This window comes from Sander lucioperca, chromosome 9 (assembly GCF_008315115.2).
Source record: "Sander lucioperca isolate FBNREF2018 chromosome 9, SLUC_FBN_1.2, whole genome shotgun sequence".
NCBI lineage: Eukaryota > Metazoa > Chordata > Actinopteri > Perciformes > Percidae > Sander > Sander lucioperca.
This window is the reverse complement of record NC_050181.1, coordinates 11,894,492-11,919,180: the sequence shown is the minus strand read 5'-3', so window position 1 is coordinate 11,919,180 and position 24,689 is coordinate 11,894,492. Positions and strand designations below refer to the sequence as shown.

The 24,689-nt window shown below is 41.4% G+C and overlaps 1 protein-coding gene across 4 annotated transcripts in view; it reads left to right on the top strand.

The window, feature by feature from the left end:
- The window catches only part of pbx1a (pre-B-cell leukemia homeobox 1a), a 48,361-nt gene that overhangs the window by 1,598 nt on the left and 22,074 nt on the right, over positions 1 to 24,689 (top strand). The window lies entirely within an intron of this gene.

Genomic DNA, 24,689 nt, shown 5'->3' with positions numbered 1-24,689 from the left:
TGGTTTTATTTTTGCTTGCACTTACTGATGAGAATATTGTCAGTGTTATGGTCAAACGCGTATTCCTAGTATGTGTCTTCTTTTCTTTATTTTGCAAACCAAATATTTTATGTTTTTTTAAAGAATTTAGATCATGGTCATCATTCCTCTCTCAAGCCACTGTACATTTATTTGGCATAAAACAAATATATTTTTCTTATGATTTATGACGTCACACACCATGCATGTGAACAGCACAGTCCCCAGATGAGGTGCTGTCATTGGACAGGAGTGTTTTCATGCCGACATTTGGGCTTTCTCACTCCTCTCTCTGTCTGTTTTCCTTGGCCGAGTTTGATGGTGTTTGCTAAGTGAGCTGTTTTAAAATGCAGAGGCAGGTCACAGGGATTTTCTGTTTATGTTTGCAACAAGGGTCAAAGTCATGAAAAGGAATGTGTGAATTATTACTCACTTAACAGCAGATTAAAAGAACAGGCATTAACACGATGAAAGACTTGAAATATTCTCTGAAAGGATGTGGCAGAGAGCTGTTTAAGAGGCGGCTTTTCAATGGAGGAAATATCAAATACAACCTTATCTGTGAACACCACTTTGAAGCTGTCGCTGAGGTTATTGAGAGAGCCTTGCCACTTTGTCTGGTCGGTTGCATTCACTGCCATGACAGTTAAAAATAGGGCTAGTATGGAGGCAAAACCATTTTCCTTAATTTTACATGAACTCTTATTCACCGACATTTCATTTGTATGAGTCAGAGTTTGGCGCAGGTTTTTCAAAACAAAAAAAATCTAGAAGAAGCCAGCAGACACTTGTTCACCAAATTTAAAGGTTAAAGAGTGCTGTCTGTGAGGAGGAAGCTACAGTAGGTTGGGGCCCTGTTTCTATATTGCAAGGCTTAAAAAAGTGAGAGAGTAATGCCTGGCTCTTTGTAAACTGTCTGGCGTCTCCCTGGGTTCAACCAGAGTTCGTTTCCAAAAAGAAGAACAAAGTGACTTGGACCTTTTCCTGGCTTTTCCCCCTGCCTCTCCTCTCTTCCCACCGTTCTTGGCAACCCGTGATTTCACAGAGCTTCTGATGAGACAGAGGCTCCCCTCGGCCTGCAAATTAGGACCAAGTTTGGAAATGAACATATTTCAACCTAGTTTATATTCTCTCTTCTTTATGGATTGAATCAGCTATTTTTACTCAGTGTTTTTGAAAAACATGCTCCAAACCACAAATCAACAAGCCCTAAACATCTGCGTTGTTTTGATGAAGCCAGAAAAGCCTTTTAAAAGTTAAGAATAACCCAAACAATTTATGAGAGAATGGAGCCTTAATGGCTGCCTTACTGTGTCCTCCCTGTCTCCCTGTTTGAAGAGCTGAGCTGCGGCTCATCTTCGCCCATAGGAGGTTTGTGCAGACGAAACTGAAAATCCTTTCACTGCAGTGACAGAGAAAATGACTCAAACCTTCACCATGGCATTTACAGCCAAATGTGCTGAGTGCAGTGTATGCGAGCGAAGTACAGCCTGTAATTTGTCAGGTCTTTTTTATATTCTTTATAAAGAGTCAGCTTCTCCTTGCTTTTTACATTGCAGTGTGTCTTTGAAAAGAAGTGCAAGCAGGAGAACATGAGTGGAGCAGTTCAGATTTGAAGCAGCCCTTCTCCTCGACCTTTTACTGAAGAGAGGAGACATTTCTTAAGATCATATATCATTTGTCGCATGCAGTTATTCACATGTGTGTTGCATGTATACCTCTTCATGGTATATCAGTGCTGTGTGAGTGTTGACAGCAGCAACATGGGACATTGCAGCAGCGAGGTGTCCCCTGGCAAGCAGCTGACAAACAAGGCGGGAGTGCATGCCAATAGCCGACAGAGCAGGCCTTAACTGATGACCCCACCCCAATCCTTGTATATTTGTGCCAGGGTCGGGCTCGTGTCACGGCGGGAGAGTATTTAGCAAGCTTAAACAAGCTCAGGTTCACATGCTGGCTTATGGAAAACCAACGGCGAAGGTTTGTGTTACCACTTACAGACGTTCCTTTTGGCTGCTAGTGTTATATTTCATGTTTGCCCTGACTACCGGCCCCTCTGTACTTAAAAAACTATCATCATTGTTTCTATAGTTCCTGAGAAGCACTTAGAATTTGTTTTCCTGTCCTTGCTTCACATCCTGTGAAAAGAGTTTGAGTACGTCTTTGTTTGTGTGGAACCATTACGGCGAGGGAAGCTGGCACGTCCAGGTTGACTAAGTAAGAGAAGCCAGACACCAAGTCAGTGTTTCTGGGTGTCAGATTTCAGGCCTACTCTCTTCCTCTCTCTCCCACTCTGTGTCTCTCTATCTGCGTGCCTGGGACTGTTTCGTGTGTCAGCAGCCTCACTACCCCCATGCAGGCTCGGGTCAGATGGAGAGCTCCTGCATGACTAATGTGATCAGACGGATAATGCATTACATCGCTTGAACTTATCAAAGCTGGAGACCTGCTGAATCAGTCGCTCCTATTGCCCTGCTAATTAGACATGTAAACACATTTTAGATATTCACACTGGTTGGGTCTGGTCACTTTAAAGGCTCCTGCCATGAATGTTGGGAGAAGTAGTTTTCATCATTAGCACAAAGCAAAGTTTTTCTTTTGATAACTGTCCTAAAAGTGCTGTGTTGTAAGTAGGGTTTCAACTAACAATTATTTTTTATTATCGATTATACTGCACACTACTTTGTTAATAATTTAGTGTCTAATCTTAAAAAAAAGACCAAAGTGATGTCTTCGAATGTCTTGTTTTGTCTGACCAGCAGTCCAAATATTGAATTTACAATAATATAAAACAGAGAAAAACAGCAAATCCTCATATCGGAGTGGCTGGAAGCAACAAAGGTTTGGCTTTTTGCTTCAGAAACGACTGAAATGATTAATTAATGAAATTGCAGATTTTCTTTGTGTGACAATGAACTAATCCATTAATCAACTGACTTTAAATAACTGTAAAGGTGCATGGTGATAAAATGTCAAATTACTATTTATGGTATTTCCTATAACATGAAGATTAAACGTTGACGGAAGTACTAGTTGAGCTCCCATGAAGCAGTGGATGGACTGGTCACTATGGCTCCCAGTGCTGCTGTTTTTCAGTATTTAATTGACATGGCTGTCCATGATGAGTTCAGGGGTTAGTGTTGCCTCTCTTTGTTACTCTCCTCTCATCTCCAGTGACAGATGGAGGCATTAGTCTCCAATGTGGCGCTGTCCTGAAACTAATGGCTATGTCCTTGGTTTCCCCGCGCTAGCTGGGAGACTGTATATCTGTCCCTGGCTTGGAAGTGCCGAAGCAGCAGTTTATCCCCCCATGTTTTAGTTTCCACGGAAATAAGGCTGAACAGGACTCTGTCTGTTCTCTCATAAATTACTTCATATAAATAAGTTCAAAACGAGTGCAAAGTTTTCTGAGAAAATGTTGCTGGGCTTTGATTTGCGAGTTTATAGAAAAACTATTCCTCCACTTACCAGAAACTCTCCTTTTAGTGAATAATAATAAACATGTAATATATTATTGTAAGTAGCGGTAATGTGCTGATCGTGAGTTTATGTTTGCTTTTAAAGTGAGTTACATCATACATAAATAGACTGTATTCCATTTTACCCACTGATATTTCCTCTATATTCATATTTATATTTACTACATTATCAGTGCACTTCAGAAGCAACAGCGTGTATTTTTGCTGTTCCCTGTCCTCTGATATAAACTCACTTGCAATTAGGACAGCTAATATATTATGCAAATGTTGACTGGCTTAATTGAGACATGTTAATCATGTTTTAAGAGGCTAATTACAGCCCTGTATATCTGAGGTGGGAGTTGTAATTAGCTGCAATAACAGATCTGGCTGTATGGTCATATTCTGTGTGTCAACGTATGGAGAGGGAGTGTGTGTGTGTGTGTGTGTGTGTGTGTGTGTGTGTGTGTGTGTGTGTGTGTGTGTGTTTGTGAGAGCATAGCTATGTCGCTAGGTGTGTTTTATGTTTGTTTTTAGCATTGTTTGTGCAATTGTGACAGCTATTTTCTGCCTCTTTCAGCCTTTAAACAAATGAAAAATCAAGTTTGAATTTCTGCTTGGTGTCTCCATGCATGCAAGTAAGTGTTTGTCCATGTCTATTCAATGTTTCAGATAACTATTTTCCCCTCCATGTGCATTTTTCACATTTAACCTTCATGAAAACAGCAAGAAGGACAGAGAAACAGACATCTATCAGTTCACCTATTCAACAGAAATATGAATGCATTGCATCTTTATCTATAGTTTGTTTCCTGAACTTCTCAATCTGGTTATCTGTACTGGCCATTCCGCAAACCAGGCTTTTATACAGGGCTGTGTTCTTAGTTTTCTGACAGAGATCATATTCAAATTCATTACACTAAGAATGCCTTCCCACTTATCGAATATAAAATTGCTTTAGAGAGGAAATTCGCTCTATGGCGGAGTGGAGTTTCTTTTTTATCAGATGTTTGTCTCTGGAGCAGCTTTTAGTGTCTACAAAACAGCTCTGGTGACATTATTGCAGTTGCAATTGCCTCAGCCATTGTTTTTCTTATTGGTGCTGTTTGGATATGATTGGATTTTCTACAGTCTGGTGGAATTGCCTCACGCAGTAGGACCGGTGAAGGCGTATATCCTCATATTGTTGACGTTGAAACACCTTCAGATCTTATTACTGATATGTTCATGGGGCTCCAACTGTGTACTCCAACTATCTCTGAATAACGCGGTTTAGTTTTTCATTTTTCATCGTATTAAATCTGTTTGGTTACATGCACACCATGTCTCCTCCCCCCGTTTGACATAGGAGACATGTCCTTTATTATATCAAAAATGTAACTCATACATTCAGATTTTCTTAAGTGCTTTGATGGAGGTGGTTGCCCCGGCAGTTGATAAATAGTAGTTACCTGGACGCAGGGTTTTCTCTATCATTATAACACTTAGTGTTTAATCACAGTGCCTTAGCCAAATAAAAATGAAAAAAGCTATGCTGAGAGTTCTCTACCACTTTTTGCTGTCATTTATGGCTAGCGTGTTTGACCGAGGGCGGGGCTCAGGTCCAACACACACACACACACACACACACACACACACACACACACACACACACACAGTGGAGACAGTAAACCAGGTAAAGTAAAGGTTTTGCAACAACTTGACTAAAAAGTAGAAATATTTCTTCTTCCTTTGTCTGCAGTTGTTGTTTTATACAACCACAGCGCGCTTGTTTAGCTAATAACAAGTTACCTAAAACGAAAGCTGTCTGTATGTAGCCTAACTGTTTATACTTAGTTTATACTTACTATTACGTACTTTGCCACTTTGCCTTAGAATTTGGCAAATTCTTGTAAACTTAGCTACTCCCTCCGGCCGGAGACAGCACCGCCACCAGCAGCCTTCTTTAGCTAATAAAGGGTGTAACTATTACATGGCCTCTGCAAGACTTTTTTGCGACACTGCACATTCTATTGGTTCAGATGTTAGTGCTGTTCGTCATGTTGTTTCAGGTATTAGCACTGTTATCCATGTGAGGCGCCCCACCTGGGTCGGAGGGGGCATTCCCCTTTCCTCCCCAGGTGAGGCAAATAAGAGGAAGTTGGTGTGTGATGGCCACTCTTCCTCGGCGTGATGCCCACTATTCCACACTCCTCAGCGGCTAATAGGTTGTTCATGTCCCACTGGCTAGAGCAGATGTGCTACCCCCTGATTGGGCGGTGAGTGCAAAGATCTTTTCTCAGGTGCCGAGGCGAAGCCTAATGAGGATAAACCAATAGCGAAGCCTGTTAGAGGGCGGAGCACATATGAAATACAACCTTTAATTCAAAGTGTGGGATCTCATTTCTCTGGCACTTTGCCACTACGATGTAAGTGGCATGTTGGCAGCATGCTGGGGTTGTACAAAGGACACACACACACACACACACACACACACACACACACACACACACACACACTTCGATGAACAGTCAAACGTAAAATGGCAAGCGCTCTTCCCTGGCTGACTTAGTAAAAATGACATAAATTAATACATGCTGCTTAAACAGGACCAAGATTAATGGTTGCCTTTCGCAGTGGCTTAGATCCACTGTCAGTCGCTGCTCGCTGCCCAGATGGAATCAACACCAATCAATAAAGGTTCCCGACTCTCCCTGGATCTCTGCTTAGGATGTTGAGTGGGACACACAAATACATACAGTATGTGCACATTTAAATATATCCTGTACATGCAGACACATTCAGACACATATCGCGCAAGAAAAAAACAAGAATTGCACCTTCGATGATGCAGTATTTCTGCTGCTCTCAGCATTTTTTTCATATAAACTCGTAGGAATATCCTGTATAACTTCCCATACAGTGGGATGTTCAATCAGGTGCCACAAAGTCAGATGGGGAAGAGCAGTGAGGCTGATGGCTCAGTAGTGATTGGATGTTTCAATTACTGATAGTAATGCCATGGTGTAGTGAGTCATGCAGTGCAGATAGCACCATTTATTTTAATCAGGACAGGGGAGAGATGGGTGTGTATGTGTCTCCCTCGTTTCAGAGTAGTTTCACATTTAGATGCAGGGGAGTGTGTGCACTCTCTCTCTTTTCTCTCTCTCTCTTTCTTTATTTCATACCCAAACACACACACGCACAGACACACACATACTCAGGTGGATTGAGAGTGGAGTAGAGGTTGCCGTGGGTAACGCATAGCGACAAGGTACTCTCTCGTGAGCTATTCTAATTTATGTTAATAAACCTTGCTGTTGCCGTGAGAGACAAAGGGGCCACAGATGAGCCTTGGTAACCTCGGCACCTTCACTGGAAGGAAAGGCACAGACAAAGAACAATGCAGACACACACTCGGAGAGAAAAAGAGAGAAGAGATATCGAACTGTAGAGAAAGACACAAATACTGGGGCGGAAAGCGATGATAAATTTAGCCACACAAAGAGTTGTTTTTGTGGCTGCAAAATCAAACAGCCTCATGCTGGCAATCGTCAGCGTGGTGTGTGTGCTATCTACTATTTCTGCGCGTGTGTCAGAGTGTGTGTTAGAGGGGCAGAAATAGGCAGGCATGCGGTCTCTTGGGATTGTTGCTGATAATTCCGTGGGGCCTATAGAGACAAGGGGTGCTGCAGTTTTGGATCACTTCCCAGGGCAGATGTGACACCACAGGTAGCATTTAGCACAGTGGGGCGAGAGCATGAGTGTTAGCAGAGGTCAGCACTTGGCCTAGCTGCCTGGCAGTGGAAAGACCATCTCAGAGAGGCAGATAAGGGCACTTAAATCTGCTTCTGAAATAGTGTCATCTCTTTCAGACAAAAACCCTCTGCATGTATGAATCAAGAACATAACTCAAAACTTCTTGTTTGCCTTGTCTGCAGTGGTGAACTGTTAAAAGCCAGTTATTAGCAAGTGAAAACTGACAGTAGGGTGAGATCAGTTCACTTCCTCCCTTGGATCAGTTTACATTATTGCAACTTGCATCATGAACATTCTTATTAAACTGAAGTTGCATCAGAAAGGGTGTCGGTTTTCTCAACCACAAGCTGCTTTGACTTGTTATTATGGACAATCTACTTTATGAATATATATATAATGCCTCATTGCTAGACTATTATATGTTTCAGTGTGAAAACAAACTAAACCTTGGAATTTATGCTCCCAATTCTGATGTCTAACAAGGTAAAATATGTAAAGCATTATTCACAGTAACAGGGATGAGGATTGATAATACGGTGACGCCTCCTTGCTGGTTCCCTGTACTGTAGATATCAGCATCCCAACCCAAAGACTGAAAGCTGTGGGTTTCCTTTGTGCCTTCTGTCTGCCAGCTTGCCTTTGGCGGTGTTAGTTCTGGACAGTTAACTCCAACTGAAATTATGTTAATTGCTGTCATTTTCTTTTTTCTACTTGAGCATAATCAGCAAATTATATACTTCTGTTCATTTATTACCAAGCCACTTCTAACAGCGTTTTTACCCTTCAAATATCAAAAGTTAGGAGCTAGTTTTCTCTTATGATGTGTGGGTTTATGTGAGCAAATGTGTGTTATCAACAATTTGTCATTTGGTGTAATAGTTTGACATTATCCCCGCAGTATTGTGTCATCTGAGTCTCTGAAATGTTGGGTGGATGCGCTTGGTAGTGTCAGAACAAAAATACAATATGACAAAGTAATGCTAATTGCTAACACTGCACACAGCTTGAATGCTATGATAATAACACCTGAAAAGCATTCATGCTAAAGCCATGCAGGCAACTATTTTTTTGGAGTTGTTATCCAAAATGGGATCATGTTGTAAAAAGCCTCTGTTATTTTGTTTTCCCGATCTTTGAGCTATTTACAAAATTAATTAAAACACGTTATTTCAAGATTATGGAAAATGCAGGAATCCTCCCCAAAGCATGGTCCAATTTTTCTATATTGTTTATTACTTTCATTTGTATCTCTGATTATATGCTGGATTGTGAATCCAGTGTTTATGGAAATCCCTCTGTACATGTGTGTTTGTATGCGTTTTAATAGACAGTAACAAGCTGAGTGACATGGAAATATCACAACACAAAAACACACATACAAATGCACTGTTTTTTTTTATTTAACCTTTTTTAATAGGTCCCATTGTGAATAAAAATCTCAAAGATAGGCAGCAGCACAAGAAGCACAAGTATATTAACATTCCTCATAACTGCAGCATTTTACTGTACTGCTCTCTATAAGAAAGGCAAGTGTTTAGTTTTTTAGTTTAGTTTTCGACTAAGAACTCTCATTTTACATCAAGCTACACTACACCAAATAGCATGAGGTCAAGTAATATATATACTGTATATATTGTATTTGTACACACAAGGTCATATCCTACTGTGGAATCCTAAATTATTGTCTCTTATTTATTAAGATTAACTGAGCACACATGCAGCACCCTGCTATAGATACTAGTTATCAAACTGGGAAGATGCCCTGTATAGAATTTAGCTGTTACATAAAAGGCACCTTCACTGGACCAGTGTGTGTGTCAGTACCTTGTTCAAGTTCACGTTGAGCCTTGTTGTTAAAGGGGGCTTTCTTATTCATGCTTTCACCATTTGTTCACAAGATCTGAACCGACGACCCTGTGACTCCACACATGCCTCTCACGCCTCCGGGCAAGCAGCTCTTCTTCTCCTATTATATTTTATTTGGCGTGCTGGCACCACCTTGTAGCCTGTTTTATTGGACATGTCCTTCACCACCATGTTTAGCTGTCTCCTCCCCTAAACACATAAAATGCCTTTATGTTCCTATTACTTGAGTTTATGAAGAGCGTCTCCGGCCCCCTCCCTGCCGATAAGATTATATTGATAGATTGATATTGGAAGAGCTGTAGTGTGATAAAGGCATGCGGGTTAAGAGCTTCTTGGATAGTTTAACCTTGATAAAACAGTTGTTTCAGTGAGGCTGATTTTGCCCCATCCGTCTTCATCCGTCAGGGCCTTGCTGAAGTATGCAAATGAAGGCAGTAGAGGGAAGCGCCGTGTGCGGTTAAATGGGGCGTTGCGAATGTGCGGTGTACCGCACCAACGGGGTGATACTACTTACTGTCCAAATTTAGTGTGTCTCTTCTGAAACATCCTCCCCCTTCTCTTTCTTTTTGTCTGCATTTCAAGAATATATACAGCCCTGAGAGGAACTGTGGCCTCTCGTAAAATGATTACAGCTGTGGCAGCAGCAAAGCCGTTTATGCTTGTACATGTGCTACATTATTACAGATTTTAAATGTTTTCTGAGCTGTAATTTAATGACTGCAGAGCAGTGTGTTATCCCTTTATTTGTGTCTTTGTGTGTGCGGTATCTGTATTTACATGTTGCAGAGGGTTTTATTGCAAGCTCCAGCCATACATTTTAGAATATGGCTGTTTATTGCGCTAATTAGTGAGTCTGGCGGTGTAAGGGTAATAATCTTTATGATAATAACTGTTTATGCCTCAACACTGCTCTCCATTCACAGTTTACGTTGCTCGGGCAGCTTCATTTGCCTGATTAGTTTTGTAACTCCTCAGCAGCATTAGGGATGTTTTTGTGTGTGTTTGATTCTCCCATTTATCTCATGTGTCGGCATATTGATTGATTCCCCTGTTCACTCATTATTTTGTTCTGTTCTTCACAACTCATTTTCAGAAAGAGGGCCAGCACTGAGGCCCGAAACAGATACCTCGTCTCCGCTCTGCTGTCTGACTAGCCACCATACACATAAAGCTGTCAATCAGGAACTTTCCTGCCTGCCCTTTGTTATGGAACGCCAGCTCTGTGGGTGGGTCCTCTGGGTGATAGATGGCTCAGCGAACCTATCGGACTGCAAGTAGCATCCATCTCTGTCTGGAGCCTGTTAAACAAGCTTGGGAAAGCAGCCATGTAGTCCTAACCACCACTGGCCTCCACTAAAAAACCCCATTAACATTAATGAAGGGTAGCTTTAAAAGTTCTTCAGTAATAGGCTTGAATTGGATTTATGAGTCAGATAGTTTGCCAGAGAGTACGTCATGAAAAATGTCACTGGTAGATAAATGGAAATGAGCATTTAAAAGGTCTCAGGATACTGTTTCAGCAAGGATTTCAGCTCAGCTTAGAAACTTTTTTTTTTTAAATGATCTTTCCCCTCAATCATTTTTCCTCCAGGTCTCAAATCAAGCAGCAGCTTCAGAGTGGCTGTGAGGGAAAGCAAGGTGTTTGATGTTTTAAGTGACTGCAAAGATAAAGCTGCTCACACACTGCTGATGCTTCCAGAGAAAAAAAAAGTTCTTAATATGTTTTTAAAGGCCTTTCATCCCAGGTGGCACTGGCAATTTCAATATCTTGCAACCAACACTTTACCTGTCTGCCCAGTCCCTATAGATGGCTGATGTGAAACTGCCATTAGCCAGCCAATTCCTCAGCCACAGATTACTGTGCCAGTACATTGTAATCACAATGTTGAAAAAGGTCTGATTGCACTCCATCCAAACGTACAAAGTGTGGCATAAATGGGTTTTTCAAAGGTCTGCAGTCGGTTGTTGGTATGTCATCATAGTGCATTAGGACTGTCAGAGGCAAAATGGCAGTTTTTGAAACCTCTTCCATTCCGTGTGACTGTTAAACGGTCAATATGTAATTTTCTGCCACTAGGGGTCTTTCAGTCAAAACAAAAACAAAAGACGGAGCAATGCCATCATTGTAGTCAGTTTCTCCCAGTTAGGATTTCTTCACTGTTCCATCATTCAGGAGGTTTTTACCAGGATCCGAATTATACGCAGAGGTCTCCTCCTCTACAAAACAAAAGGACCTGGCGATTTAAACCGGTAGTACACTCGGACCAAACCAGGCAAACAAGTCAGTGTTCAGTCAAAACACCTCATGTACGAGCTGCAGCACTTGCTTCCATTGAAAACTTTACTCATTTCATGCATCTCCCTAACCTGACGCGCCAGATGGTTTGTCACACAGAACCATCTGAGAAGCCGTCTTTGGAAACTGTTTGTAAAAGGGCAGGCACTTTCAAAAAATACTTGCCAGGTGATTGGATAAACCATCTGTCTATCAAACAGTTGGGAGAAGAACATCTTTTCCATCAAGAAAAGCCTTTAGAGCCATTCTTTGCTCTTCTTTCAATGAAAAATACTCTCCAGTTCCTATAAAACTGATGCTATTGCAGCATCTATGCTAACCTCTTGGCAGCTCTTGGAGCCACCATTGTTGTTTTGAAGAATATTCGCCTCTCCGTGTCGTCACACACACCTAAACCATGATCATAGCTGCCAGGAGCCACTTACAGGACACTGATTGGTGTGAGACACGGTGGTTCGGACACAAACGCATTACTTGAAGCCTAGTCTCACATTGCCAGACCTTCCTCTACAGCGCTGCAAAGGAGGGTCTGGTTAGTCCACACAGCATTCTGGGATGGGAGAACAACGTGCTCTGGTTTATTGGCATTTTTTTAAACCAATCACAATCGTCATGGGTGGCGCTAAGCACCATACTAAGCCACAGCAGCGCTGCAAAATAGCCTCGGAAAGGAACTTGTTTTGGTGGAACGTGTATGTTCAAAAGTTGTTTTAGTCGTCCAAAGTTTGGACAGATAGCTAGCTGTCTGGATTTACCCTGCAGAGATCTGTGGAGCAGTTAACCATAGTCCTCATAAATCAACCCGAGTTTAGAATGCCAACACAAAGAAAGCATAAGGTAACGGACATCCGGCTGAAAAGGACATACGCCAGAATTTCCGGCGGCAACAGAACAATCCCAGAAGTGGAAGGTCATGGCTAGAGACTACTTGAAGCCTGACCAGATGGATTTTTGCGTGATCTTGTGATCCCGTGATTGTCCCGTGATCTTGTGATATCGCGACAATCCAGCTGCCTTGCAAAGTAAGCATCACCCCCCTCCCTCTTGGGTTCTCCCTGTCTTTCCTTCTCTCGCTCCTGCTAACCTCTGATGTCATTAGCGTTGGAGGGAGGTTGAAGGGAGAGAGTGGTTGCTATTCTTAATGAATTCCACTGTGTCTTTGCACTCCCCCACCTAGTTAACCCTACCCCCTTCCAATGCTCAAGGTGTCAAATTAGAGCAGCTGGAAAAGGGAAGAACAAGGAGATGGACAAGGTACATCTCACCCCACCTCATTTCCTCACTCCCCTTTAAATTACCTAATATAACGTGATATTCATGAATAGTATCCATGAACAACTATGCAAAAATGGTTGGATGCGCTCCACATATTCACTTTAATGATTAAGAAGCTGGTACTGCAGTTAATAAGATGTTACTCATACAGTGATGTGCACTAAAAATACAGAGAGTACTTTCACTTTGTTGCATACCGTATCCTCAAGGATCTGAATTCAGAAGTAATATCTCAATGCATTTAAAGAATCAAAAGTAAATGAAGGCATTATGTAGAATGGTCTCTGTTAGTGTTTTATTACAGTGCATTATTAATACTGATGTATTAATATGTAAGAAGCTTTTTAATGTTGCAGCCAGTCGAGTGGAGCTCATTTTTATATATTTCAGCCTTTTTGTGGCTTGTAACCCTTAAAATGAAGCATGCTTCTCATTGCAACCCCTTGGAATTTGTTGCATATGCAGTTCCACTAAAGATGATTTCCCCTTCTAAACATTGTTTGATTTGAATAATAGTTAGAAAGGAGGAGCATCAGAAAATATAAATGTCTGTAGCTTTCAATCCCATTTAACATCTCAAGACCCTTTAGAGTTATCCTGTGACCCATCGGAGGTGTACCGACCCCCACACTGATTCTGTAGCTGTCAAATAAATGCTGTGGAATCAACATTGAAATATGTACATGAAATGCCGTGCAGTATCAAGTAGTATAAAATGGAAATAGCTCAGAACAGTACTTGAGTAATTACTTTCCACCACTATGAGTGATTTACAGTGCATTTTGTGATATCATTTTCGAAATTTCTTGTCTCACGCTGTGCAGCCAAACACTGAACTTTATTAGCTATTCTAGTGGAGATCCCAAAGTTTCCTAAGCTATTAAATATGTTGGGCTGAATTTGGGGAAAAGTGTATGAAATGATGCACAGAGACATGTATTTCAAATTGATAAAATAATGTAGAATGGGTTTAAATATGTCCCCTTCAGTTAAGAGTTTTACACGTGATACTGTCACAATTAAATGTGTTTCAGGGGAAATAAAAGGGGAATAGTGGATGTTTAAGGCTCAACCTCAGCTTACTTTGTCTACATTTTCTTTAGTTGATGACTTCCTTCTGCCACATAAAGTCCTTTCGACAGTGTCCAGAGAGGAGGCCATGAACTTGTTGCATTCACTGCATGTACAGTCGGTGGTATTACAGAGTGATAGTCGTAGTGACAGTGACAACATATCAGAGTCCTTCGTAGCTTTGCAGGAAACACCTCTGCATGATGTCACATCCTCTTCATTTGGCCGGTAGCAGTTTTGAACGATGTTTAAGTGTTTCAGGGTGGATTTTTCCTGTGAGCCTTAGCAGAGTTGTTGTTGTCTACTTCACCCCGGCGTTAACGGTTGATAGTCCTGACTCAACAGAGAGCCGACATCCCCCCGTGGCTGTGCTTACTCACTCCTGAGCCCAGCGTTTAGTTTTCCTTGGCAGACCCAGGCCACAGCTCATTAGACGAAGAGAATGTGCCTGCCTTAATTAATGATATGTAAATATCCTTGAATTGGCTACATTTGCATATTAAGAGAGATTTGTGGAATCTGTGGAGTAATATATTTTAATTAGGGATTAATTAAAAATAATGGGAATTTCATTTCGCCTGGCAGGTTGTGTTTGGTGTGAAGCGTGCGTCTGGGCCCAATCTTTGAACGCCGAGGCAGCTAGCAACATGTAAAGGAAGCTCTGCTCTTCCACCCCGCTATCTGTGCTGCATACAAACATGTGCATGTGTGCCCTCAAACACACACACACACACACACACACACACACACACACACACACACACACACACACTCTGGCATCACATTCCTTGAGATGCCAGAGCCTTCCCAGGGGGTCTTCTCAAAGCGCTGTAGCTTTGAAAAGCGGGTGAGGAGGGTGGGGGTGATCCAGCTTGAACACCCACAATATGTTTTTTGGGATGGTCCCAGTTTGGCTCAATTTCATCTCCTCTCATCTTTCCGTTTTTTTTTTGTCTAGTTGAGGAATGGCTCTCAGACACGGAACACTAGTTATGTTGGCAATTATGTTAATGGTATGCCATTAGGCCATGATTGTGTATGAGTGAAATGGGGAGAGAGGGCACGTTTTCAGACACCCAAGTCAATGTCTACTTTGATCCACTTCTAGGAGACTCTTGGCCAAAACATTTTCAAACATATTCTCTAGTTTTTCGCTCAATAGATCTTCACTACAGCAAACAGTTTAACCATCATGTCAGGGGTTGCTTCTTTCAGGCTATTTGTGCTGGGTAATGATGTACTCAGTGTGTTTTTCTCCGACAGCTGTGAAAATAAATCTGAATAGAGAAAAAGAAACCATCTGTCATCAGCATCGCTAATAGCACTGATAGCACCGCACGGCCACTATCACGGCATCTCCTAGGTGGAAATCATCCCCATTACCAAGCATCAAGGCTGCTTCCTGCTTCCTGATGCTCCTCGCAGCATCACACACACACACACACACACACACTCCCCTGTTTCATCTAAAGACGATTTTTGATGCATTCGGTCATTTTCATTCATTTTCGTAGAGCAGAAGGATGCGAGAAAATGTTTTTCTTCGGGCTGGGCTCAAGGCGAAGAGCTCCTTTGGCATTTGTGATGTGTCGTCAGCGCGCTGATGTTATTGATCCAGGACCTCCGAATTCATTAGGAGATCCAGCACAACTGGGCTGCATCTTTATTTATGTTGCTGCCCCCTCCCTGGCCTGCCTCTCTCTCTCTCTCTCTCTCTCTTTCTCTCTGCCTCACTCCCTGTCTGCCTTCCTCTTTCATCCTCCATGCATTATTCTTTTATTATTCTTTTACAGCTGCCTTATCGCCCGCATTTTGGTGAGGATAAGACCTGTCATCTTTGGGTCTTGTCTGGGGGGATGATGGGAGACTTTAAGGGGGAGGCGGAGGTGGATGGGAGAGAGGAGGATGGTTGTAAAGAATGCCTGCTGTCCCCTCCCCCCCCACCCCCACCCCTGAAATGGACCTCTCTCTCTTTTTTTTCCTCCTCTACCTTGCTGTCTTTCACTCTTGTTCTCACTGTCTCTCTTTGTAATGAGAATCTCTCCCTAATTGAGGGAGCTGCAGCGATCTGGCCGAGGGCGGCAGGGTTAGATTGTGATACTGGCTACGTGACCGTTATGCTGATAGAGGTGGCAGATCAATAATTTAGGCCCTGACCTTAATGGTGGTGTTAAAACGCTCATTCCTCTGGTGTCTGGAGGCCTTAAAGGTGCAGAGTTGGATAAAACCACGGAGCTGGCTGGATTTGGAGGTGGGAGTGGGGGGTGGTGGGAGAAGCAGATAAGAGGAGAGGTGGAGAAAGACAGAGAGGGAGAGTGTATTTGCACTCAGCCCCTCGGTCTGTGAAAGGAGGGATCATGAGTGATGTTTTTCCTGCTTCTACATTCAGACACTCACATTGTCACCAACATTCATCCTCTTAGTATCTATATGAATGCCATGCGCTTTCTTCTTGCCTGTATTTGGTATTTGGTAATCCGTTTTTCATTTAAAAAAAATCCTCCACCTATTCTCACTGATGCACTGAATGCATCACCAGATACCAGAAGTGAACAAAGACTGCGGTAACGAGTGGGTTTAATCTGGTTCTGGGCTTGTCTTGTGCTCCTAGCTTAAGGCCATGCACATTGAGGATTCGGACAGCCATCGATTTGATTCTGAGAGACATTAACGTCACGGCCTCATGCGTCTCTCTGAATCTCTAAGACCGGACTCATTCCCTGCTGGCAGGATGCGACCATCTCAGCTCTCCCCTGCTCCTCCCCACCCACCCAGTCAGCCAGCCAACCACCCTTAGGGGATGATATATTAGATATAACCAATTCAATTTTATGCAGCTAGGACAGACGCCCTGGGGACATAAACACACACATTTTTAATACACTCCTCACCAGGAAGCCCAATGCGCCAGAGCCTGCGGCTGCCCTGGGTCTCCTCTCACACTCAATTATTAATGTAACGGCCGTAGTGGCTTAATTAAATAATAAAGACAAGCTCACTGCAAAGGAATGGGCCAAGGACTAGTCAGAAAGGAGATATGGCTTTTGTAAATGTATGATTTTTACATATATGAGGATGCAGTGCTGTAAATATGTTATATTGCAATAACATTTGGTTACACAAAATGTCCATCACCACATATACATTGATGGGTTATATATCTATTTATTGGGTCACTGTTTTTTGTGTCTATTAAATGAGGAGTCATTTAGAAGGAAAGAAAAGGACCATATTCCATCTAAATTGCTTTGTGAGAGTGTGCTCTTATAACATTTATACCAGAAAGCTCCTTTAAAAAAAAATAATTATAATAATTTGACGGAGAGGTTTAAAATTTTGGCTTCAAGTCCCAGATCTGCTCATAAATCAATTGTCTTGAGAGTTGGGTCAAACAGGGGTTTGTGATTCCTCAACTACATAAAAAGAATGATTTCCTCAGATTATGGATCCTGCCACCTCAAGGGCAAGCCAGAGGATGCACGCTGTCTCCGATGTGATGAAATGTGGCGTTATCTTTTACTTTGTTTCATTAGATTCACTGGAGATTACACACTCTATCCTCAAAGACTAGATTTTCCAGCTTTCTAAGATGAGGGATCTTTGGGCCTCGGGGCAAAAAAATATATTTTCAGCTCCCATCCCGAGCCTGTTTCTTGGGGTTCATGGCAGTTTCAACTTGCAATTAATTATTCAAATTCATTTTGAAATGCAGGGTTACATTTTGAGTGGCTTGTTCAAAGGCGAAAGCTGTGTTTTTCACTAATGGCAAGTAAGCTCCGCCATTAGATTGAAAAATAGGCCCATTGTGTGTGTTGACTTGGTGGCGTACTGCGATGAAGGATTGCAACAAACTGGAGTGTTTAAATCGGCGAATTGAAATTAATGCCCTCTCAAAGCCAGGCTTGCTGACGATACATTAAAGCTAATACTCCAGTGTTTGTTTATATACATGAAATACGCTTGGAGAGAATGAAATGATTGGATTTTGCCCAAGTAAACACTTATATTAAAGAGAGAGACAAAAGAAACAAATTGTGATGCAATGAGGTGTTGGCGCTTTCTATATTTATTGTTTCGTCTGTGTTTTTGAGTAGACTACTCTTTCCTAACATATTTCATTTGTGGCTTTTTTAAATTCTCTCTTTCTCTTTTTCTACAATTCAGCCACTTTGTTTTTTTCATATCCTTTTTTGCCACGTACTTAAAGTATGTCCCTTTTGTCTGTTGACACATTGAGACATTTTCAAAGGTCATGCCTCAAGTCTGTCTTGTCACATCACTTATTCAGGCTGGTTTCATTTATTCATGCCACTTTTTGATTTTAATAATTTAATGCAGTGAAATGTTTCTTTCATACAGCTATAAAGTGCTCACAAGGAGTGTTGACATCTCTGAAAATATGGTTATATGGCCTCTTTATACGGCGCGGACAACCTTCCATGTAAAGTGTAAGCTGTTGCTGTCAGTTGAAGCTGTAATGTGCATCGATTGAAATGATCCTCTTCCACTGCAGCCAGAGGACCTCTCAGGTGCCTGGCGAAGAGGCAGAGTGTGGAAGAGGCTCTTTTTGTACTTTTCTTTTTTTTTCTTTCGAATTTAATGCCAGCGGCTGAGAGTGGTATTTATTTTCCTCAGACTCTGCTCTGCTATCCTGGAGTTGGCAGAGTGATTTTGTAGAATAGAAACATTATAGACTGTTAGTGTCAAAGTGTTAAATGTGATGTATAGAGCTGGGGGTTTCAGAGGGAGGAGGGTGGACGGGGTTGAGGAGGAGGCGGTAAGGAGGTGAGCACTGCCAGCCATAACTGGAGCAAGGTGCTCATGGGAGTGAGGAGCCATCCACCATGTGAGGGATGGCAGGGTAATGTGGCAGGAGGTAATGGCTTTTCTCAGTCCGCTGAAACAGAGGGGAGATCATTAGGGGCTGCCGCGCCGCACCGCACCGTCCGTTTACCCCGACTCTGCCAGCGTCTCCTGTCAGAGCAGGGATGTGGAGACACTCATTGTGTTTGTCTGTCTGTTTTCTGTGGCGCTGGCAGCATTGCTCCAAAGAGGCAGGAGTGTTTGATTATTATTTTGGTTCTTTCTTACCAGGATGGATAGACACTGACACTTTGGCTTACATCTGCACTCAGATATTTCCTTACCAAATGTTTCTCCAGCTGTGAAATCATCAAAGAGCAAGTCTAGACCTGATGACAAAAACAAAACTCCTTGACTTCTCCTTTGCTGTCATTTAATCGTGTTTTGCTTTTCCACAAGCAATTTCGTTATTGGGTCATTTAAAAAATTTACATTTCAAAACCGTGGAGATCTTAAGGTGATTGAAAGTGATTACTACTTTGTTTAATCAAGGTTGGTTTTGACTTAATTAAAAAGATCACAGTTGTAGTAATACATATTATGTTACAAGTTCCAACACATAGCCTTATAGTAAAACTCAAGTCTTAATCAGAAGAGAAACTGACTTCAGACAGAGATAGTTTAAAAAAGCGTGCAGACAAAAAGCCTCCAGGTCTCATAGCAAAACAAAGATGCCTCCTTTTATTTTCTTCGAGGTTATCCTCAGCTTTGGTCTGTGTTTGTGTCTTGTTTGGTTTACTAATCATTGCAGTGGTTGACATTTATGTCTTACAACAGTAGGCACGAAAGACATTATAACTGCACATTTTTATCAAAAGCGAAATTGTCTTTAGATCAAACCTCTTATTTTGAAAAGCTGTGTTTCAAGCTTCACACCGCCGTATGGTTGAATGTTTGGAGATCTATATTTGTTTTTCTATATGCAGCATGAATATCTGAACTTTAATTGTAGGGAAAGACAGTGATGGCATGCTTTTTGTGACCTATGTTAGAAGTAAAGGTGTGCTTTGTGCATCAGCAAGGAGTCCTCAAAACCGGTTAACAGCACTTTGAGCTGTCGGACGATTTTTGCCCTGGTGAGCCTCCAGCCTGGCGTGACAGAGAAGATTGGACGTCATTAAGGTCTACACTCTTTCTACTGTCTGGAGGGGGGGGGGGGGGTTGAGAAATGGGCTCTGCTGCTGCCAAAAGCATGGACTGTTATTGTGTATCTCCATTGTTGTCCATGTGAAATCTCAAAGAAGGGCTCGCAGCACAGACGACCAGACCTGCATACATAAATAGACCTACGCTGGTTTTCCAGATGTTTTTCTGTCTGTTTTTATATGCCCTTCTGTTATAGTTGAAGGTTGGTGAGGAAGTCACATCTCTAACAAGATGATTCTCCTTGTGTCGCTGTCAAGGCTCATTCATGCTGTATGAAAAAAAATGCATCAGAGAAATATGATCGCGTCTGTAAAACAGACCAATTACTCCCCATTGACAACCTTCAAAGCCCACTTTTATTGGCGGATTCAGCCAAATAAAACTTTATTGCACGAGCGGAAAGGGATGCCGTCATTTTTGCATAGCTTTTCCAAGCCCAGCGTTTATGTGATCTCTGTTATTACACCTCTGTGACATTTAAACTTTATTGAACAAGACTTTAAAATCTGTAGGCAGTATGTAAAAATGAAGGAATTTATTTCTTTCAGATGGGAGGAGAGGCCCCCAACAGTTGAGACCTGAGTGGAGCAGATTGATGTGGTTTTGTTGGATCAAATAATTTGTAGAAAGAATACTTCAGAATAGAAGTCCGTACTGTTTTTTTTTTTTTTTGATAATATGTCAATGAAATGTAAAAAGTTACCATCACAGTTTCCCTAAAAAATATCAAAGAATATCACAGACTGTTAGTGTGGTGGGTCATGCAGAATGATATCCCAGGTTTAAAATAATCTGATCAGATCTGGAACAAAACGTTAAAGGTGAGATCTTCACATCGCTTGTTTTGTCTTACTAACTAGTCTAGAACCCAAATGTAGGGCTCCAGTAGTTATTGCTATTACTGATTAATCTGCTGGTTATTTATCCTTTGGTCTATAAAATGTCAAAAAAATTGAAAAAAAAGTGTCCATCACAATTTCCTAAAATTCCGTAAAGCCCAAGTTGACATTTTCAAATGATGTTTGTTTGAAAAACTAACCAAAACCCAAAGATATTCAGTTTACCATCACACGAGACAAAGAAATGCAGCAAGTCCTCACAATTTAGAAGCTGAAAAGTGGTGTTTTTGCTCAAAAGATCACTAAAAAACAAAGAATGTATTATCAAAAAATGAAATCTGTAGATTAATCCAATCGTCAACCAATCGTTTGATTTAATCTACAACATCTGAAAAGTGATACAAGGTTGTTACAGTTTAGCTTCAAGCTTTATTTGAAGCTACATGTGAGCGTCCTTCTTTAATGTGAAACACATTTCCCAGACAGGTAGACCGAGAAAAACTGAAGCAGAAAAGGGAAAGGTCCTGCCCCCCTCCTCTGTGTAATTAAAAGGGGGTGTCTGTCAGGGGCTGCTGCTGCTTTGTGTGGCCCCATATGTTTGGGCGCTGATACAGGGAGGATTATTCTGTTTGGAGGCCTGATAACAGCCTGTTTATAACCTTGGCACAGGCTGTAGCCTAATCTGGCAGCAGCACATCGCTCCCCACCTCCACCCCTCTAAATTTTCACAGAAAAACCATATTGGCCATTTCTTTCTCCAACTGGAGGAAACAGTCATGACCCAAAAAGACTCAAATGTTTCACCTATATCTCACATTTGCATGTATGGTTCTGCTCAGCCTAAATATTTTGTGAAATGTTAAACTGTCAAATTGGATGTGAGTTACAGTATCAGGATCATTCAGATTATCAATGTTAACAGGTGTAAAATTAGTCCAGCTTGTTATATACTCAGCATGAAGCATAAATACTGTAATGTTTTCTCTGCTACACATATTCTTCTTTCCCCTTTCAAGGTTTTATGTCAGTGAGTTGTACAGAATCACTTCTACACTCACCTTCCCTCCTCCGGACGTCAGTGTTCCCTTTGTTGCAAACGTCATTCTCATTTTTAATTTTTTTTTATCTACAGGCTGATTAGTTCGGTCTTTTGTTCTCGTATATTGCCATCGTACTGCTTTTCACACGTCTGAGTGCCATGATTTTAATTCTGCCACTGCAAATTGCTTTGTGATTTTAAGTCCTTTGTGCCGTTTCTAATAACAGCTCCAAATTGTTTCTTTTGAACGTCTAAGGTATGCCTTTTCTTGACTAATTGCTACATGATTGGTTTTTGCAATGAATTGAACACTAGTTGCCCAGTATGGAGGCCGAAAAGGCCATGAGTGTATAAAAAGAAAGGCAGTGGAAGCGAGAAGGACTTTAAAACTGGCACATGCTAACATTCTGAAGGAGCACTGAGGGGAGCGGTGTATTTGTTTAGGTGTTTAGTTCAAATATCAACATATTTCTCCAGAACCTGCTGAGAACGAATATGAACACCTGTGCATTTGCTTTTTTGGTATTTTAATCAAGGAACAATGACTGAAATTCAGCTCTTTGCCCACATTCTGACTCATTCTCTGCAAAGTCTCGCCTTAAATAGCCATATTAATAAGAGGGTTCCATCCTTGCTGATGAGTTTCCAGCGCGCTGAATAAAAGTCACTCTCGGAATGCACTGTTCCATGGCGAGGACCCTTAACCGGCACACTGTTGGGAGAGGGAGTGCTCGGAGTGGCAGGCAAAGAGAACTGTCAACCTGTCACATTTCTTCCTCCTCTTTCCCCTGATAAATTAAAGTTACACAGTGTGCGTGTTGTAGCAGCGGAAGGCTGTGCAGAAAGCCTGGCTCCTCAGGTCTCAGGAGATAGCTGGCAACTAGGTCAGACTGATAATGTAATCCGCTGACTGGATCCTCAGCCCACTACATCCAGAGAGAAATGCATGACAGGAAAAAAACGAAAAATATATGAGGAAAATAGGAACTTTTAGGTGTTGTTGCACTTACTTAGCATTACCTCTCTGACTAGTTAATCAAGTTTATAAAGTAGTAATGTCCACACTGATAACACATTCAGCTGGTGTGTGTGTGTGTGTGTGTGTGTGTGTGTGTGTGAGTGTGACTGCACACGTAATTATTCAAAAAGTGAAATTCATGTCAATATACCTCACACTCCTCAGAGGGGAATCTTATTTACACGGATTCCTTTTTACACCTTATCTTTGCACCACATACTGCACCGCACATCCACAACAAAATGGTATCATGCGAGTCCGCGGGGAGAGAGTGACAAGAATAAGTTTCTGCATCAGCAAGGTGCATTTTCATTCCCATGCAGTATTCCAGAGAGGCTCTGTGGGCCCACTGTGACAACTCTGCCTCCCTGCAGGTGTGGAAATGAAACAGGGCCTATAAATAGCCCAGGCAGCTGGGAGTACAGCGCTGTAGAGCAGGGGAGGGGGATTAGAGGTCCAGCTGGGGATGCAGGTGTGTATAGAGGCTGACCGACAGAATACGACTGCTGTCTCACCCAGGGGGCCGGGAGGGAGGAGAGGCTGTGGAACTGCAGCTCTATCCAGTTCGGAAAGTGGAGAACTTCAACATCATATAAAGTTAAATTTATATATATATGATAATACTGAAATACCATCACAGACTAGAAAAAAACATGTTACCATGCTTTAATAGTTTTATGGCAACATTTGATAGGGTAACTATATTGTGCAAAACAGTTAAAGGGCTTTACAATTATCTATAACACTATTGTTTCCACAAATAATAATAGTGTAAGTTCACAATATGGACTTGCTTCTTACATTTCATTGTTGTTTTTTGTACATTTAAAAAACCTTCACACATGACTAATCAAACCATTTGAATGCCTAATGTGTTTCCACGTGACAAAATGAAAATTACACAGAGAAAACAATGAAAAAAAGAAATCTACTTTGACCATATTTAAAAAATAAAATGGTAGTGATGTACAGTTGGAAAAGGTATGGATCCGCTCCGTGTTCCAGAAGAAAGCACTACTGCCAAGACTAAATGTAAAAACGTTTCTTTAGTTCCTAACACTAAATTATGTTTTTCATGTTGAACTAATAGTATATTTCTTCATTTTAAAAGTGTGAAAGAGTGTGAAGACATTGGATTCAAGAGGTATTTTAAAAAATAATGTCACCTAAACAAGCGAAATATATAGGAACATAATTGTGGTGTTGTGGTGGATCGTCACTTTTGACACGACTGTGCAGTCTTCTTGATGTTTCTCTCAGCAGCGGTTTGGTGAAGTGGTTCAAATGAACTGAATGGAGTCCTGATAGATCGTTTGACGCTGTTTCCATGGTTACTGCTGTCTTGACTGTTGAATGTTCTGCTGCAGACTGCGACTCTATCTTTAACCATCCTTTTTCTTCTTCCTCTTCTCCTCAGTATCTCAGTGCCATCTGCACAGGTTCAACCCCTTAAGGCAACATTTGAAATTTCTGCTTGCAGAACAAACTGAGTGAAAATATTCAACATTTTTGTTTGTATTTAAATCGGTGTGCAACGACACGGAAAATATGGGTTATTGTGACTTACACTAATGCTAGACTAAAATAGCTGTTTTCATTTGGTAATGTTGCGGTTTGATCTTATGTGAGGTTTTTTATTTCATTGACTTTTTTAATGAACGCATAGCATATATTTTATTGATCTTTCAACACAGTAAGACAGGTACATAGCTCTGCAGTATGCACTTCACTATATTGACAGAGCTGACCACAGCATCAATCCAAGTGCTGCATGTCTTCTGGTAGAAAGGCTCTCTTGTTGGATGAACAAAATGTCTACCATCTGCAGAAGGATTTATGAAAACAGTGTTATTAAAGACTAGGGCTGAACGATAAATTGCATTTGCAGTAATATTGCAATATGGTCAAACGAGATTTTTTAACTGCAAAGACTGCGATTACACTCTAGATGCTTAAAAAATAATCACATATTAAATCGCAATCACAATATTGGTTACAAAAATTTGCAATTAGATTATTTTCCAAAATTGTTCAGCCGTATTTAAGACACATTGAAAGATAA